This window comes from Chiloscyllium plagiosum, unplaced genomic scaffold (assembly GCF_037043375.1).
Source record: "Chiloscyllium plagiosum isolate Xiang-an unplaced genomic scaffold, Cpla_swu_hap1 HiC_scaffold_14, whole genome shotgun sequence".
Lineage (NCBI taxonomy): Eukaryota > Metazoa > Chordata > Chondrichthyes > Orectolobiformes > Hemiscylliidae > Chiloscyllium > Chiloscyllium plagiosum.
The window spans coordinates 45,031,139-45,049,958 of NW_028270152.1; the positions used below are offsets into that span (position 1 = coordinate 45,031,139).

The 18,820-nt window shown below is 41.3% G+C and overlaps 1 protein-coding gene across 2 annotated transcripts in view; it reads left to right on the top strand.

The window, feature by feature from the left end:
• synpra (synaptoporin a) overlaps window positions 1–18,820 on the top strand; it is a 380,152-nt gene that overhangs the window by 297,114 nt on the left and 64,218 nt on the right. The gene's annotated exons all lie outside the window — the stretch shown is intronic.

Genomic DNA, 18,820 nt, shown 5'->3' on the forward strand with positions numbered 1-18,820 from the left:
CTGCTGTGAACAGTACACTTCTCAGAGCCATATAGGAGGGTGGGAAGTGCCTTAGCTCCGTAAATCATAGCCTTGGTGTCAGAGTCAAGGTTTTGTTCTTGAACATCCTTTTCCTCAGGTGCCCAAAGGCAGCACTAGCACACTAGAGGTGATGTTGGATCTCTTCATCTGCTTTGGCTGACAGGACATTTCTGAGATATTGGAAGTTGTCAATGCTCTCTAAGGCCTCCATGTGGACTTTGATGATTGGGGATTTAATCCAGAATGCTAGGTTAGGGTGGTAGAGCACCTGTTGTCTTGTGGATGTTCAGGGTGAAACTCAAGGTCTCATATGCTGCTGTAAAAGTGCTCTCGATAGTCTGGAGTACATCCTTGGAAACTGCACATACGCAAGAATCACCTGCAAACTGCAGCTCGATGACACTGGTTGGGGTGGTTTTGGGTTTGACTTGAAGGCAGTGGAGGTGGAATAATTTCCCACAGATTCTGTAAGTTAGCTCCACTCCAGTGGGAAGCTTGTTGGCGGTGAGGTGAAGCATTGCAGTGAGATAGATCAAGAACAGGTGGCTCAGTGGTTAGCACTGCTACATGGGCCAATTCACCTGACCTGCACACCTTTTTGGGCGGCACAGTGGATCAGTGGTTAGCACTGCTGCCTCACAGCACCAGGCATCTGGTTCAATTCCCGCCTCAGGTGACTGTTTGTGTGGAGTTTGCACATTCTCCCCGTGTCTGCGTGGTTTTCCTCCGGGTGCTGCAGTTTCCTCCCACAGTCCAAAGATGTGCAGGTCGGGTGAATTGGCCATGCTAAATTCCCCATAGTGATAGGTGCATTAGTCAGATGGAAATGGATCTGGATGGGTTACTCTTCGGAGGATCAGTGTGGACTTGTTGGGCTGAAGGGCCCGTTTCCACACTGTAGGCAATCTAATCTAATCAAACAGTTTTGGACGATAACACAGCACTGCTTGACACCGATCCGAATGGGGAATGGCTCGGTGACTGAGCCATTTGTTATTACCACAACTTCCATGACGTCATGGAGCAGGCAAAAGTTGGCTGACAAATGTCATGGTGCAACCAAAGCAGAGAAAGATGCTGTATAATGCTTCCCAATTGACTGTGTCAAAGGGCTTTGTGAGGTCATGGAAGGCTATTACAGAGGTAGGTTCATTTCTCTACATTTCACCTGCAGTCGTCACGTGATGAAGATCATGACCATTGCGTCCCTCTGTGACCGAAAGCCACACTGCGACTCGAGGAGGAATTCCTCAGTCACAGAGAGGAGACTGTTGAGGAGGATCTTGGCGATGACTTTTCCAACGGTTGGCAGCAGGGAGAGTCCCCTGTAGTTACCACATTTGGAATTATTACCTTTTTTGAAAATACTCAGATGCTGTGGCATCTCAGAGCTCGCCTCCTTCCAGATAGGGCAGACAAGGGCATATAGCTGCAGCAGGAGCTCTTTGCCTCTGCACTTCAATACCTCAGTGGGGATACTGTCTATTGGCTGCAGCAGCCTCGGAGATCGTGAGGACTGCAGATGCTGGAGATCAGAGTTGAGAGTGTGGTGCTGGGAAAGCACAGCAGGTCAGGCAACATCCAAGGAGCAGGAGAATTGACATTACTGTCATAAGCTGTTCATCAAGAATGCAGCCCTGTAGCAGTCTTGTTGAATTAAGCTTTCTTTACTTTATGCAAGACTGGCATGTTATAGAGTCATAGAGATGTACAGCATGGAAACAGACCCTTCGGTCCAACCCGTCCATGCCGACCAGATATCTCAACCCAATCTAGTCCCACGTGCCAGCACCCAGCCCATATCCCACCACACCCTTCCTATTCATATACCCATCCAAATGCCTTTTAAATGTTGCAATTGTATCAGCCTCCACCACATCCTCTGGCAGCTCATTCCATACACGTATCACCCTCTGCATGAAAAAGTTGCCCCTTAGGTTTCTTTTATATCTTTCCCCTCTCACTCTAAACCTATGCCGTCTAGTTCTGGACTCCCCCACTCCAGGGAAAAGAATTTGTCTATTTATCCTATCCATGCATCTCATAATTTTGTAAACCTCTATAAGGTCACCTCTCAGCCTCCGACGCTCCAAGGAAAAGAGCCCCAGCCTGTTCAGCCTCTCCCTATAGCTCAAATCCTTTAACCCTGGCAACATACTTGTAAATCTTTTCTGAACCCTTTCAAGTTTCACAACATCTTTCCGATAGGAAGGAGACCTGTTAGGGTGAAAGAAAAGGCTGGTAGATATAGGGAATGCTGAATAACTAAAGAAATTGAGGGTTTGGTTAAGAAAAAGAAGGAAGCATATGTAAGGTATAAACAGGATAGATCGAATGAATCCTTAGAAGAGTATAAAGGCAGTGGGAGTATACTTAAGAGGGAAATCAGGAGGGCCAAAAGGGGACATGAGATAGCTTTGGCAAATAGAATTAAGGAGACTCCAAAGAGTTTTTATAAATACATTAAGGACAAAAGGGTAACTAGGGAGAGAATAGGGCCCCTCAAAGATCAGCCTTTGTGTGGAGCCGCAGAAAATGGGGGAAATACTAAATGAGTATTTTGCAATCACTATTTACTGTGGAAAAGGATATGGAAGATATGGAATGTAGGAAGTAGATGGTGACACCTTGCAAAATGTCCAAATTACAGAGGAGGAAGTGCTGGATGTCTTGAAACATATAAAGGTGGATAAATCCCAGGACCTGATCAGATGTACCCTAGAACTCTGTGGGAAGCTAGTGAATTGATTGCTGGGCCTCTTGTTTAAATAATTGTATCATTGATAGTCACAGGTGAGGTGCCGGAAGACTGGAGGTTGGCTAACGTGGTGCCACTGTTTAAGAAGGGTGGTAAGGACAAACCAGGGAACTATAGACCAGTGAACCTGACGACGGTCGTGGGCAAGTTATTGGAGGGAATCCGAGGGACAGGATGTACATGTATTTGGAAAGGCAAGGACTGATTAGGGATAATCAACATGGCTTTGTGCATGGGAAATCATGTTTCACAAACTTGATTGAGTTTTTTGAAGAAGTAACAAAGAGGATTGATGAAGGCAGAGCGGTAGATGTGATCTATATGGACTTCAGTAAGGCGTTCGACAAGGTTCCCCATGGGATACTGATTAGCAAGGTTAGATCTCACAGAATACAGGGAGAATTAACCATTTGGATACAGAACTGGCTCAAAGGTTGGTGGAGGAGGGTTCTTTTTTCAGACTGGAGGCCTGTGACCAGTGGAGTGCCACAAGGATCAGTGCTGGGTCCTCTACTTTTTGTCATTTACATAAATGATTTGGATGCGAGCATATGAGGTACAGTTAGTAAGTTTGCAAATGACACCAAAATTGGAGGTGTAGTGGACAGCGAAGAAGGGTACCTCAGATTACAACAGGATGTGACCAGATGGGCCAATGGGCTGAGAAATGGCAGATGGAGTTTAATTCGGATAAATGCGAGGTGCTGCATTTTGGGAAAGCAAATCTTAGCAGGACTTATACACTAAATGGTAATGTCCTAGGGAGTGTTGCTGAACAAAGAGACCTTGGAGTGCAGGCTCATAGCTCCTTTAAAGTGGAGTCGCAGATAGATAGGATAGTGAAGAAGGTGTTTGGTATGCTTTCTTTTATTGGTCAGTGTATTGAGTACAGGAGTTGGGAGGTCATGTTGCGGCTGTACAGGACATTGGTTAGGCCACTGTTGGAATATTGCGTGTGTGTTGCTGAGCTCATGGCATGTAGCATGCTGTGGTTATGTTCAAGGATGCTTGGATCGATAACAGATCCCTAGTTGAAGAGATATCTGAAGTGCTTCCCCCATTGTTACTTGATAGCTGCTTTATCTTTGGTAAGAGTCACTTTGTCCTTGGCCAGCTGTAGGGTGGGACCTTGGTGTTTGGTTTGTAAGTGGTCTTGAAGCACAGAAGAAATTCTGCATATCATGATTGCCGGCCATTTATTGGGCCCCCAGGACTTTCTCCACCTAGTACCTGTTCTTTATGTGGTGGGTTTGTGGTTGGACCTCAGCCTTCAGTCGTCTGTAGGCCTGTCTTTCTCTTCTGAATATGGTTGTTATTTACACTCAGAAATGCCATGCGCTTCCGGCTTAACAGTTCTTATGTCTCCTGGTCATTCTCATCAAACCAGTCTTGGTGTTTCCTAGTTGAGTGACTGACAGAGTTTTTGCAAGCATTGATGATGGCAATCTTGAGGGTGGACTAGAGGCTGTTGGGATCCTGCAACTTGTCGCCGGTGTCACCAGGTTTGAAGAGAGGGACTGGTTGTATAAGGCTTTTCTTTCTGGGTCTTGGAGTGCAGCAATGTTGAACTTGTTGCAGCACTGCTATCATTGTCTCTGCTGAGGTGGGGCTATGTTATGCTGATCCTGGCTTGGATCAGATTATGGTCTGTCCAGCAGTCATTGGCTCCTGTCATGCACGGGTGATCTTACCATCTTTTGGATCCCTTGGACTGAAAGTAACGTAGTCAAGGTTAATGATAGTATCGGCTTGTGCACTTCAAACTTTTACAAGCCAGTTCTTGCAATCATTTGTAACAACTATCTAAATATGCAGAAAAACCAAAGTAAAAGTAAAAAAAGTCAACTGAAATAAAGTCACAAACTTGATAGTTAGTTACTCTAAAAAAATTAAAGAGATGGCTGTAGTGAAAAAAACCTATGATAACTCAGATAACTTCCATTTCCAAGTAACATTTCCCACAGCATTTTTTAAAATCACTCTTGCCTCAAGAGTTCATAAGATATAAGCAAAAAACAAGACCTTAAGGCGACATCTTGTTTATCAACAGGCATAGATAGAATGTACAAGAGTTATGAAGTGATGTCGCATGATTCTTTTTCAAATTTTTGAGAGAAGGGAAGACAAGGAACAGCTTTTCAAGGTGAAGAATGTAGTTGCAAGAGATTTATATACAAAATAGAAGCAAAATAAATGTCTATACCATTTGCTTATTTTGCTATTTGAATTCATTCACCATTTGATAAGTCTCACAAGCAACAGAATAATGCCTCAACATTGCCATTTTAAGAACTTGTCATTCTTCTTCTAATTAACAATCTATCGAATATTTTTTTTTAACAATTGCATTATATTTTTCAAATCCCAGGTTGGGAGCTGTGTATCCAATGTCATTTCTGATATTGAAAGTGGGTAAACACTGAAGAAGATATTAACCTGCCCTCCTAACCAGCAGGATCAGGATCTAGGTCTTTAACAGTCATCCTATTGCAACATTTACAATGGTATGGCAACTGAGACATCAGCTGGAGCAAGCAGGAAGTCTGATACAGATCGAGATCCATTCATTCAAAGAGAACCCGATTATGTTTTACCTTGGAGCAGAACAAGGAAACCATGATGGTTTTCCCACCAAGTGAAGATGGGTCAAAAGGACAGAGGAACCTGACACATTAATTGGAAATCTTTCTCCTCTGAATACTTCGGACCTGTCCAGGAATTGTGCCAGTTCCAAATATATTAGCGAAGACTTAAAATGCTCTATGTTGAAGCATCTTCTCTTGCATTTCTATTATAACACTGCTCCTCCAGCATTACATTGTATTTGCTTTGGCCAACAAGACACAATGTCACAGATCATTGGACATCAAATTCAACTGAGAGCACAAAGGCCTAAAGGGTTTTTGTTCAGCTTGTATTAAGTATAGAACAGTCAATTTGTTGAACACAAAATGATCATATGAAATTGTATGAACACATTCCCTGTGACTTTTTGACCATGGAAATAACTAATGGATTAAAAATCATCAGAGCAATTTGTAAGAAGGCAAGAATTGGGTATTCAAAAAGTTGGTTCTTATAAACCTACTTTATTTTGTATCTGAACCACACAGCTATCAATCACTCTGTCACTGTACACACAAATTGGAAAATCATTCGATACACATCACCATCACTGATACCTAATGAGCACAAAATTCTCATGCACAATATTTTTGACAACAGAGAAAAAAAATGAATAAAACATTACCTCTAAACTACACACAGTAGTTTAAGCAGTCTGAATGTTCATTGATTTATAAATATTAATATAAAATCAGAAACTTTCCGGAGAAAAGGCTTAGTCTGATATGCTCAAGATAACCAACATATCTTCCTTCAAGTTTCTATCTTTGTTAACTTAATGAATTTGGCTATAATTAGTGTAAGTAAACCCAAAAGCAGGAAGGAGACACTTGCATTTGCAAAGAATTATTTGTATCTGAGATTGTATAATCTTCAGACATTTTAACACACTTCAAACGAATCTTTACACATTTAATTTTTCATGAGACCTTATTACAAAAGCCCTGTGAAATGTAAGTTATCATAATAGTAAGGGTACAAAGAAATGGAGTGGCATTAAAAGAATGTAGAAGACGATCCATTACAGAAATCATGCCACTCTAACAGAAGATTTTCAATTGACAGCTGTCTGGTCTTTGTACTATAATCCAGTCTGTGTCTGCCACTTCCTTCCTGTCAAAATATTCTAATCTGTAGTCCTCTTCCTAAAGATCCCAAATTGTTAACCAATGTAAATAATTTCCACACTAAAAGAAAGGGAAAAATTGTGCAGATGCTGGAAATCCAACCAAAAACATAAGTATTCTGAAGCCACATTGGACTTGAAACATTAACTCTGTATCTCTGTGCACATGTTCTGCCAGATCTGATGAGTTTCTGCATGACTTTTTGTTTTTATATAAATAATTTCCAGATCTTTCTTAAATTTCAGTTACTGGCAGAACAATTTTAGTACCACGATATTTATATTTCTCTTACCGTGTTATTTTAACTTGGTGCCAATGTATGAAGTTAGACATCTTTTTCCTAATCTAGTTCTTGCCCTGAGCTCTGCATGAGTATCAGAAATATGTGAGATGACTAACTACTGTGTATGAGCCTCTTGTGACTGAGACCTCATCTCACTGCCACAAGGCTTTGAAATCTGTCTGCTATGTACTGAACCTTTGCTAGGTATGAGCCCCAGGCCTGTCTTCTCTCTACCAGATGTACTAACACTGAGGTGATGGGCATGTCAGAGGGACATTGTGTCATAGTCATAGGGTCATTCAACATGGAAACAGACCCTTTGGTCCAACTAGTCTACACTGACCATGTTTCCAAACTAAACTAGTCCCACTTAACTGTGTTTGGCCCATATCCCTCCAAATGTTTCCTATTCATGTACTTTTCAAATGTCTTTTAAATGTTGTAATTGCACCTGCATCCACCACTTCCTCTGATAGTTCATTCCACACACGAACCACTATGTAAAAACATTTCCCCTCATGCCATTTTTAAACCTTTCTCCTCTCACCTTAAAAATATGCCCCCTGGGTTTGAACTCCCCAACCCTAGGGAAAAGATCCATGCTATTCACCCTTTATGATTTTATAAATGTCTATAAGGTCACCCCTCAACTCCTACGCTCCATTGAGAAAGATCCCAGCCTATCCAGCTTATTTTTATAACTCAAACCCTCCATTCCCAGCAACATTCTGGTAAATCTTTTCTGAATCCTGTCCAATTTAGTAATATCCTTTTGATAGCAGGGTGACTAGAACTGCACACAGTACTCCAGAAGAGGCCTCACCAATGTCCTATACAATCTCAACATGACGTCCCGACTCCTATTCTGAAAGGTCTGAGCAATGAGGGCAATCGTGTAAACACCTTCTTAATCACCCTGTCTACCTGTGATTCAAATTTCAAAGAATAATGTACCTAAACCCTCGATCTCTCTGTTCTACAGCACTACTCAGGACCCTACCATTAATTGTATAAGTCCCATCCTTGTTTGTTTCACCAAAATGTAATACCTTGCACTTATCCAGATTAACTCCATCTGCTACATCTCAGCCCATTGATCCAATTGATCAAGATCTCTCTGTAATCTTAGATAATCTTCTTCACTGAATAGTTAGGGTGGCATGGTGGCTCAGTGGTTAGCACTGCTGCATCACAGCACCAGGTGCACAGGTTCGATTCCAGTCTCAGGTGACTGTCTGTGTGGAGTTTGCACATTCTCCCCATGTCTGCGTGGGTTTCCTCCAGGTGCTCTGGTTTCCTCCCACAGTCCAAGGATGTGCAGGTCAGGTGAATTGGCCATGCTAAATTGTCCATAGTGTTAGGTACATTAGTCAGAGGGAAATGGGTCTGGGTGGGTTACTCTTTGGAGGGTCGGTGTGGACTGGTTGGGCCGAAGGCCTGTTTCCACACTGTAGGTAATCTAATATACCACCAATTTCGGTGTCATCTACAAACTTACTAACCATGCCTCCTATATTCTCATCCAAATTCTTTATATAAATGATAAACAAAAATTGACCCAGTGCTGATCCCTGTGGAACACCACTGGTCATAGGCCTCCAGACAGAAAAACAATCTCCACCACCACCCTCTGTCTCCTATCTTCAAGCCAATTTTGTAACCAATTGGCAGGCTCACCCTGAATCATGCAGATGCTATCTTAAGAGACTCTATCATCCATATGTGGGAAAGCAAACGTAATGATACTAACTTAGATTGAATTTGCTTTGATATCAGATATGAAGCAGAATGACTGCGTAGCCATCCTTATGGTTCTGACTACAACCAGGTTTCTACAGTCAGGACTGTCTAAACCTTTTTGGCAAGTACTCATGCCATTTCCAGCTCCACTGAGGCTCCTGCTTGGGTCCGGAGGAGGAGAATGGGGAGAAGGAGGAATACATATTTATGTAACACTTTACTGCAGTATTATGGGGCTTTTGGAGATAGATCAACAATTCAAAATGTTCAGCAATATGCACCTAGTTTTTGTTAAATCCGTAAGGGGAAAAGTATATCACATGATGTATGTCTTACGTAAATAATAATATGCTTGTACATCTAACAATTTCAAACCTTACATCCAAATTCTATGCTCCCTCCTTACAGTTCTCAATCCTTCTCTCATGACTTGAAAGATCTGTGGCTTCTACTTCCAATTGAATCCAGACTGTAACTCAATTGTTCCTTTCATAAACTCTTGCGAAAGCCTTTCAAAGACACATCCATAATTACCATTGCATATTTTTACAATTTCAGTATAGCCTCTGCTGCAAATGATTTTAGCGTTTCCTTTAAACCATCCATCAGTCACATTTTAAAATATCCCGTTATTCCTGTTTAACATTTCCTATTTTTATTTTAAGAATTACACAAAATGCAATTAAGACTGCGATTTCCAAACAGCTCCAACTTAAAGCAATTGACAGTTTGTAGCCATTTTCAGATAATTTATTGAGTTTGTTGAGAAACAGCAGTTGAGATCTAATACATTAGTTAATTAGATAAAGAATTGGATCACTGATACTAGAGGATAATCAGGATTTTGGCATGGAATATGTTGGTCTCACTAAGATAATGAGGACAGCATCTTGCTTGAACTGAGGGAACTCTTCCTTGGGTCTTCCTTCTCCTCTCTGGTCTATCTTTCATCTGAGAAACCAGCACTCTGAGGACCATCTGATGCCCATTCCAAGATGAGGACTCCCCGATAAGAAATCCCCTTTGCTCATCCCACCTCTGCCTTATAGGGGCAGGTAGCTTACACTGTGTCATTCATTTATCTGAACCCTTTCAGTCAATGGCCATGGGACAACTGTCATGACATCAGATGACTGTTGGTCCCTTTCCCACCTTATTTAGAGATTAGTTTTAATTCATTCTAAGAACAAAACCTTCTTAATTTCAAAATTAACACACATTTGGCACCAAATTGTTGACACTAGTTCAATGTAGACTGTGACTTCCATGTTTCTCGTAATTCTTCCCTTTTGTTTTCCTATGCTAGAATTTTGGAAAGTTAATTACTGCTGTAATAGCCATTAAATGGTATGTCATGCTATGCAGTCAATACTCAGAAAATTCCAGTTTTAAGGGACCCCAGTTTCCAAATTATTGATTGTGAATTGTTTCATGCTGTGGTTTTGTGCGGGACATAGTTCATGGCATATTTTCCAAGTTAGTGAAGTGTAATGAGATTATTGTGTTTAATTGTTATGCTCCATTTTGTCCTCTCCAGAGCAAAGAAATGATTCCAGTGTAAAATTGGATCACATCTTGCAGTAATTAGCTTAACTGCTCAAAAGATTAGCAATTATATCAAAGCCATTGCATAATCTGTCACGATGGTTTTACATTCATGCTGAAGTAGTCGGAGAAGCACTGATTGATATCAGTTTTTAATTGTTATTATTTTGTTTATTTAGCTTTTTAAAAATGTAACAAACAAAACAACTATCTTTTATTCTCCCTCTCTTAAGCACTATTGTTCTTTAGCTTTGTCTACTCAATTTGTCCGTGAATTAATAATTCTCATTTTAATTGCTAGTTACATTCTGTGGTGTCCATTTTAACTCAGCCCTGATTTTCATTGTCACAGAAGGCTGAAGAAAATTGGTGAAAATCCCTGAAAATCAGAAGCCCCATCACCAAACGAGTCATTTCTGTTACTTTCTCAGGGATAGGTTAGGGGAAGACTCATGTTTTATGCATGCGTGGTTCATGGAGATAAGTAGTCATTAAAACGGGAAACGACTTCCATTTAGACCATAAGACCATAAGACATAGGAGCGGAAGTAAGGCCATTCAGCCCATCGAGTCCACTCCGCTTCCATGTTTCTCCGCTTCCATGGATTTAAATGCCATTTTGTTATCCCTACTCTCTTGAATCCACATATGCAGTTGATCAGGTCTGAGCAAGCCATTTTGTGGATTTGGAGAGGTGAGATTTCCCATATGGCTATAGTTCTAGGGCATCTTGGTGGGGATTCAGGTGTTCCTTGGAGGTGTGGGAGAGGGGGAAGTGAGGGCAGGTGTCCTTCGAGGGGTCTCACATGGGATAGGGGTCTCACATACATTTGGGATGGAGATCTCCAATATCCATTGGGCTTGTAAACATTAGACAAGAATGTGTCTAAAATGTGCACAAACTATTAAAACTGCCAAAGAGTTGTCAAAGTCAAGCAACTGGTGAAGCTTTCAAAATAATTGGAATACAAGTATTTGTTTTCACAAGAAATTAGATTAAGACATTTCAGTACAATATTTATTTAATTAATGAGAATGTATTTTAATATAGTAACATCATCAATGTTAGCTTTATGTCCATGGTGAGTCTCAATCTATTGGCATGAAGAGGAAGAGCAAGGGTGGTTGGGAAGGCCATGGGTTGGTATAAGTTGGCACCAAATTGATATGTGCCTATAAAGGGCCAGGACAAAGAGTACAGGGCCATAGGCTGTCATGGAGGCATGAGGGACTTGAGGTGGTCAGAGTAGAGGGTGGCATGGATGGGAGGATTGGAGGGTCAATTTTGGTTTTGGTCTTCTTTAAACTTTAACTGTGGTATAATGCTGGTACACAGGGGCAGACTTGCACCCTGCCTGCATGGCAGGTCTTATACCACGGTAAGCTTGCCTGCCTCCCAAGAAACCTACCACTTTGGAATGAAAATCATACCTTCAGGGCATTTTATCCTGAGTTAGCTTTGCAATGCTGGGTAATGTCTCAGCTCTGCAAGCCCAAATCAAGAACAATAATCAGGGCCTCTGTGAGTAGTTTCAAGTGAGTTAAAGTGTCACCCAGTATGTCTTAGTAAGGATTCTTCTATCTGCATGGTTATGGAGGCTCTTGTTGTGCAACTTGTTCAGATAGGCCCCAGATCCCTTTAAAGGGTGCCGCACTGCTTAACCATAACTTCCAGTGCAATAGACTGTCATTCACAGAGACCACAAAATATTACCCAATATGTTCTATGACTTCTAGTTCTCCTCATAGATCTTTCAAAGCTGCTTGCAATGTTCCACTTGCAACTCAGTACCGAGAACACAGAACTTTCTGTCACTTGAAGTAGCTGAGGTGAATAGCACACATACATTAAGGAGTAGCTCATTTAAAACATAATGAAAATCCAGATAAGTATATTACTGAGAACAGCAACAGAATATATTGATAGAATGAGTTGAAGTAGGAGAAAGTATGTGCAGAGTATAAACAATGATATAGATCACTGAGCTATATGGCCTATTCCTATGTTGTAAATCCTATGCAAATCCATATACCTAATAATGTAGAGGGTAGCATTAGAATTATAGGGTTGCATAAACAGTAAAATATCACCTATAATTGTCAGCAGTGTGGCCAGCTGAGTATAATGCCATGCAGTTTCTGTAATATTAAAGTCATGAACTGGATGCAATTACATTGTTGAATCTGACTGAAGTCTCCATTTTCTGACAATTTCCTCCAATTGTTAATGGCGCCAATAGCTGATTGAAGCCTTGATTTTGCTTTAAGATAGTAAGGAGAGAGTAAATAACATGCTTACTGAATATATTTAAAGTGATTCCTTTCTAACTAATTCTTATGATCTTGACAAATAGTTAGGGCTCAAAATATGTGGCTAATTATGCTAAATATGGATAGTGTAAGGGGTGCAAATTATATTAAACTTTATCCTACGGTGCCTGAAAATAGTGAAAGATACTGATATTGACTGTGTCCAAAATTACATTTTACCTCAGTAAGTAAAAATACAGGAATCAGGACATCATTTTTCAATGATAATAGTAATTTTCAGCTTTACTACCATCTAGTGAAACTGTGGCTAGACAATAGTATAAGTTGGTAGAATCATATAAGGGTTGGATGACATGGACTAGGGTGACAATTATGGAAGGATGAGACAGAAAGCCCAGGGAGGCCATTATCAACATTGAGAACAATTTAGTTAAAATATGCAGTAGGTCCTGAACATTGATGAAAGATTCTCACTGGGCAGTGATACACTGCGTATTAAGGGGAATTATTGCATGTAAACTGCAAATGTTGCCTCTTTAATCTACAGCCTTCTACTCTACCATCTGTTGCAGCCAAACCAGACATTGGCAATTCTTGACAACAAAATCAGAGCAGATAAATGGCCTGAGGAGACTCTTGAGCAGAATCTCTGTGAAATGTCCTATGGCTGGCTGATTCCTGGTACCTCCCTGTCTCCGTGTGTAAGCTCAAGGTCACCTGCCTGCCCCACCCCCCTCCCATTGCCTTGCTTTTGGTCCTGAGGACCTGTGGCTCAGCCAGTAGTGTCTAGGTCCAATCAACTACCCAGCAGATCCTAAGAATGCTGGACCTGGTTCTCCATTGCATTCAGCATCCTGTCCATGGAGACGGTGAGACAATTATACGCTTGAAGCAGCTGAGTCCCCATAGTGTAGCTGCACTCTATTGCCTCTTTCTTGGCTGCATGCTGCTACTTTGCTTCCTTGTACATTTGAACAGAATCCATGATTCCAGACTGCATGGAGTCCTCTCCTGCTTGGGTTAAGCAGGGTGCTGGTCTCCAGCAGTTCTCCGATTGCCAAAGGGCCATTTCTTCCTTGGCCGACTGTGGAGCATCACAATGAAGTGTTCGCCAACCTGTGGTCCCAAACATACTGGAAGTGATGTTCCCACTGATGTGTCAGCATCTGAGTTGGTGGGAGGGGCAGGAGACAGGCTGGTCATGCTTCTTCTGAGACATTCGTCCCGCCTTCCCCAGATGTCGATGTATTTCCTTCTAGTCCAGTGACCCCATTTCACTGCTGAGACCATGGCCATCTTGTTTGCGCTGGCAAGACACAAAAGAGAGAGAAGATATTGTAATCAAGGGTTATCAGTTGTGTCCAATGAATGATTTTGACAGTGGTGCTGACGTTAGAGGTTCAGTGGAAGAATGTGCGTAACTTATTCAGTTGGTGGGATGTGGATGTTTCAGCACCCCTGTAGGAGTAGACCTCGTCGTTTTCTGAGAAAGCTAGTATCATCTGCTCATAAGGGATAGGCAGCTTTGTACCAAATACCCAAGCACCAGTTCAGGCCCTTTCCACCCATTCCGAACTGTGTTCTCCTGTAATGAGAGTAAGCGAAGGATTGAATAAGATGGAAGTCTGTGCCACAGTTCTTAGTGGTGGTACAGGTGGGTGAAAGATGGTGAGAAGTGCAGGGAGTATGTGTAGGGATGGGAGGGTAGTTAAGAGTGACCGTATATTCTGATTATTGAGGTGTGGATATGGTAAATGTCGATTTGGCAGGCATGTGCTGGTTTTTCAAGCTACATGGGGAAATGTGCTGTAGTGGTGCTTGCTCCAGCCTGCTCCATGCCTATCAGATGCTTTCCGAATGGTACTGGATAGTCCAGTGGGATCTATAGGAAAGATGCACAAAGGCTGCAAGGCAATATCACCACAAAACCTGCAGTGCAAGCATTTTGATATCCATCATTGAAATGCATGAACAAACTTTGCTGCAGCCTTCCCACAATTACAAACTGGCTCAAATATTTTTGGATGCCCTTGATCTTACAGGATATTTTTGTCATGAGCAGAATGTGCATTTAATATTTTTAAACATAAAACAAAATACGAATGGATTACAAATTTCAGCAAAACTTCAGATCATTTGAATTCAATACTATAGAAGTTGGTCAGGCTCTACATAAATGATGAGGTTGAAGATGATCCTCGGTTTGTCAGTTGAAACAACAGTCAGGATAAGTCAGTAATAAAGTCATGGGGTTTAATATCCCTAGAACAACATGAAATCTAAACATAGAAGAACAGAATATTAATTGAATATTTTTTCTTTCTCATTCTTGAGATGTTACAAGTGTCATAGTTCTCAATGTATATTTAAAAATGCAGTAGTTATTATTAAATAAGGTTGTAAAAATAGCATTCCCATTCTTGCTATGTTAATCACTCTCAGAGGAACATAGAAATATAGGACACTGGAACAGTAGCATCTTGGCCTCCTCCAGAGGTCTTCAACTTCACAATGCCAATGTTAAGCCAATTTGATTCAGTCCACACGATATCAAGGAACAACTGCAGGAACTGCATACTGCAAAGGCTGTGGGTCTTGACAGCATTCTGGCAATAGTATTGAAGATATGTTCTGCAGAATTTGCTGCACTCCTAGCCAAACTCTTCTATTCAGCTACAACACTGATATCTACCTGACAATGTGAAAATTTGCCCAGGAAAGTCTTGTACTCAAAAACTAGGATAAATCCAACCTAGCCAATTGCCACCTCATCAATCTGCTCTTGATCATCAGTAAAATAATGAAGATGCCGTCAATAGTCCTATGAAGCAACACTTGCTCAGCAGTGACCTGCTCACTGACGCTTAGTTTTGGATTCTGCCAGGGGCAATGAACTCCTGATCCTATTACAGCTTTGGTCTAAACATGGATAAAAAGGCTGGATTCCAGGTGTAACTGCAATTACAATCAAGGCTGCATTTGACCAAGTATGGCATCAAGGGGCCCTTAGCAAAACTGGAGACAATGAGCATCAGAGGGCAAATACTTTGCTAGTGGGAGCCATACCTGGCTGAAAGGAAGATACTGTGATTGTTGGAGTTCAGTCATCTCGGCTCCTGGACATCTCTGCAGGAATACTTCAGGGTAGTGTCCTACGCCAACTGTCTTCAGTTGTTTCATCAGTGACCATCCCTCGACAATAAGGCGAGAAATGTGGGATGCTCACTAATGTTCAGCACATTCATGACTTCTCAGATACTGAACCAGTCCATATCCAAGTGTAGAAAGACCTGGACAATATCTAAGCTTGGCTGACCAGTGGTAAGTAACATTCACACCACATAAATGCCAGATAATGATTATCTCCAAAAAGAGTGAATCAAATCAATGCCCCTTGACAATCATTGGCATTAGCATCACTGAATGCCTAACTACTAACATCCTATTAACAACCTTTGAGCAGAAGCTTAACTGGACTCGCCATATAATTACTGTGGTACAGGAGCAGGTCAGCAGTGAATAACATAAATCCTGACTCACCAGAACAAGTCCACCATCTACAAAGCACAAGTCAGGAATGATGGAATATTCCTCACTTTTCTGTGTGATTGCAGGTCCACCCAACATTCAAGGAACCTAACATCATCCAGGTCAAAGCAGATATTGTGGTTGTGATTGTTTGATTTGGCACCACATCCACTTGATTGTTTGTGGATGTGCTGCCATTCACACCCTCCACCACAGACTTTCAGTAGCAGCAGTGTGTACTGTCTGCAAGATGCTCTGCAGAAACTCACTGAAACTCATCTTCCCAACCCACTTTTGAGAAGGACAGGGCAGCACGAACATGACGACTTGCAAGTATCCCTCCAAGTTACTCGCCATCCTGATCTGGAAATATGTCACCATTCCTTCAACGTTGCTGAATCAAAATCCTGGAACTCCCTCCCTAATGGCATTATTGGTCCACTTACAACAAATTGACTGCTGCAGTTCACCATCACCTTCTTAATGACAACTAAGATTGAGCAATAAATGCTGGCCAAGCCAACGATGCCCACTAACTATGCATGAATAAATTTTAAAATGTAATTTGGCTCTTCAAGCTTGCTTCCCCATTCAACAAGATCGTGGCTTATCAGGTTGTGGTCTCAACATCACTATCCCCATAACCACTGACTCCCCTGTCTATCAAAAACTTCTGCATGGTAGACTGGTTTAGCAAGTTTAGATAACATGGAATCCAGGAGAGGTAACCAGTTGGATACAAAATTGACTTGAAGGGAGGAGACAGAGGGTGGTGGTGGAGGATTACTTTATGGAATGGAGGCCTGTGACCAGCGGTATGCCACAAGGATCAGTGCTGCAATCGTTTGGCATGCTTGCCTTCACTGGTCAGTGCATTGAATATAGGAGTTCGGAGATCTTGTTGCATCTGTATAGGACATTGGTGAGGCTACTTTTAGAATAGTGTGTTCAATTTTTGCCTCCCTGCTATAGCAAAGATGTTGTTAAACGTGAAAAAGTTCAGAAAAGATTTACAAGCCTGTTGTCAGGATTGGAGGGTTTGAGGCATAGGGAAAGGCTGGATACACTGGGGCTATTTTCCCCGGAGCATCAAAGGCTGAAGAGTGATAATTTGAGGTTCACAAAATCATGAGGGGCATGGATAAAGTGAGTAGCCAAGGTCTTTTTCACAGGGTAGGGGAGTCCAAAACTGAAGGGCACGGGTTTAAGGTGAGACGGGAAAGATTTAAAAAGGACCTGAGGGTCAACTTTTTCGCACACACATTGATGCATGTATGGAATGAGTTGCCATGAGAAGAAGTAGTGGAGGCTGGTACAATTGCAACATTTAAAAGACACCTGGATGGGTATATGAATTGTAAGGATTTTGAGGGACATGGGCCAAATGCTGGCAAATGGGACTAGGTCGGATTAGGGTGTCTAGTCAGTATGGACAAGTTGGACTGAGGAGAGAAGCGAGGACTGTAGATGCTAGAGATCAGAGTCGAAAAGTGTGGTGCTGGAAAAGCACAGCAGGTCAGGCAGCATCCAAGGAGCAAGACAGTCAACATTTCGGGCATAAGCTCTTTATCAGGACTGTACGTGCTGTATAACTCCATGACAATGACTTTAAGTCTATATGATTATTCCTTAAATAAGCGCAGTGACCCAGACATACCTTCTTTCTAGGGAAGAAAATTCCACAGCTCTCTGAGAGAAAAGAATCTCTCCTCCATCTTATGAGACAAGTTCTTATACTTAAGCAGTGCATCCCTAGTTCCAGTATTCACCACAAGAAGAAGCATCCTCTTGAAATCTATTCGAGCAAATCCTATTAAGCTCTTATATATTAGACCATATAACCACATTTCTCAATAAAATCATTCTTTCCTCTAAATTGCAATGAGTATAGGTCAAACCCACTCATTCTTTCCTCAATTAAATTAGCACTTTATTTGCAGAAATAAGTCAAGGGAACCTTCTCTGAATTTCTCTGAAAACAATTGTCATTTCTTTTAAAGTAGGAATCCCAGGACAGTGCTCCAGATGTAGTTTCACCAAGTCTCTATATACCTGCAGTGAAAGTTTCAATACTCCATTCTCCTTGCAATAAAGGCCAACATTCTATTTTATTTCTTAATGATTTGATGTCCTTGCATTCTAACAGTTTTTGTGGTTCCTAAGCCAGGACATCCAGATCTCTCCATGCCACCATGTTCAGCAATCTCTCTCCATTTAAATTCAGTTCTGTTCTTCCTGCCCAAGTGGACATGTTCACATTTTCCCACATTATTCTTCATCTACCTTTTTGCAAAATCACTGTTGCTTCAATTATGTCTCAAAATTCTAGTTGTTACAGATGTCAGCAGAACTCTTCAGAAATCATTCTGAAAATGGGGGTTGACATATATGCTGATTATAAAATGGAACCACACATTTAGGTGGTTATGATTTTAAAATATGGGACAATGATATAACACCAGTAATGCATATTCATTTAATGTGGCACATTTTTGAATAAATAAAATGTACAAAACTATACTTAGTCACAATGAAGGTATTTTAAAATCAGTCAGTTAACAAAAAGTTAATCGGATTCATTCTGAATTACTTTAACTATGGCATCATCAACAGATTGCTATGTGATGATGGACATTGGAAACTGGTCATTTTAGCATTTAGTAATCTCCACGTGACCTTGATTGTTTGCTGCAAAACTAGATATTTTCAATTCATAAACCAGCTACACCACCTAGCTCTTGTTTTGAAATCTTTGCTGGACTCTATTCGATTTGGCCCATTTAAATGCACGTGTGTGCACATTCTATTTCTTATGAAGATGAAACCATTTTGATAACTTTCAATGATCCATTCTAACACATGCTTCTCAAGATCAGGCCAGCGACTGGTCTCTCTTCTAATGGTTCATTTGGTCTTGGGCAT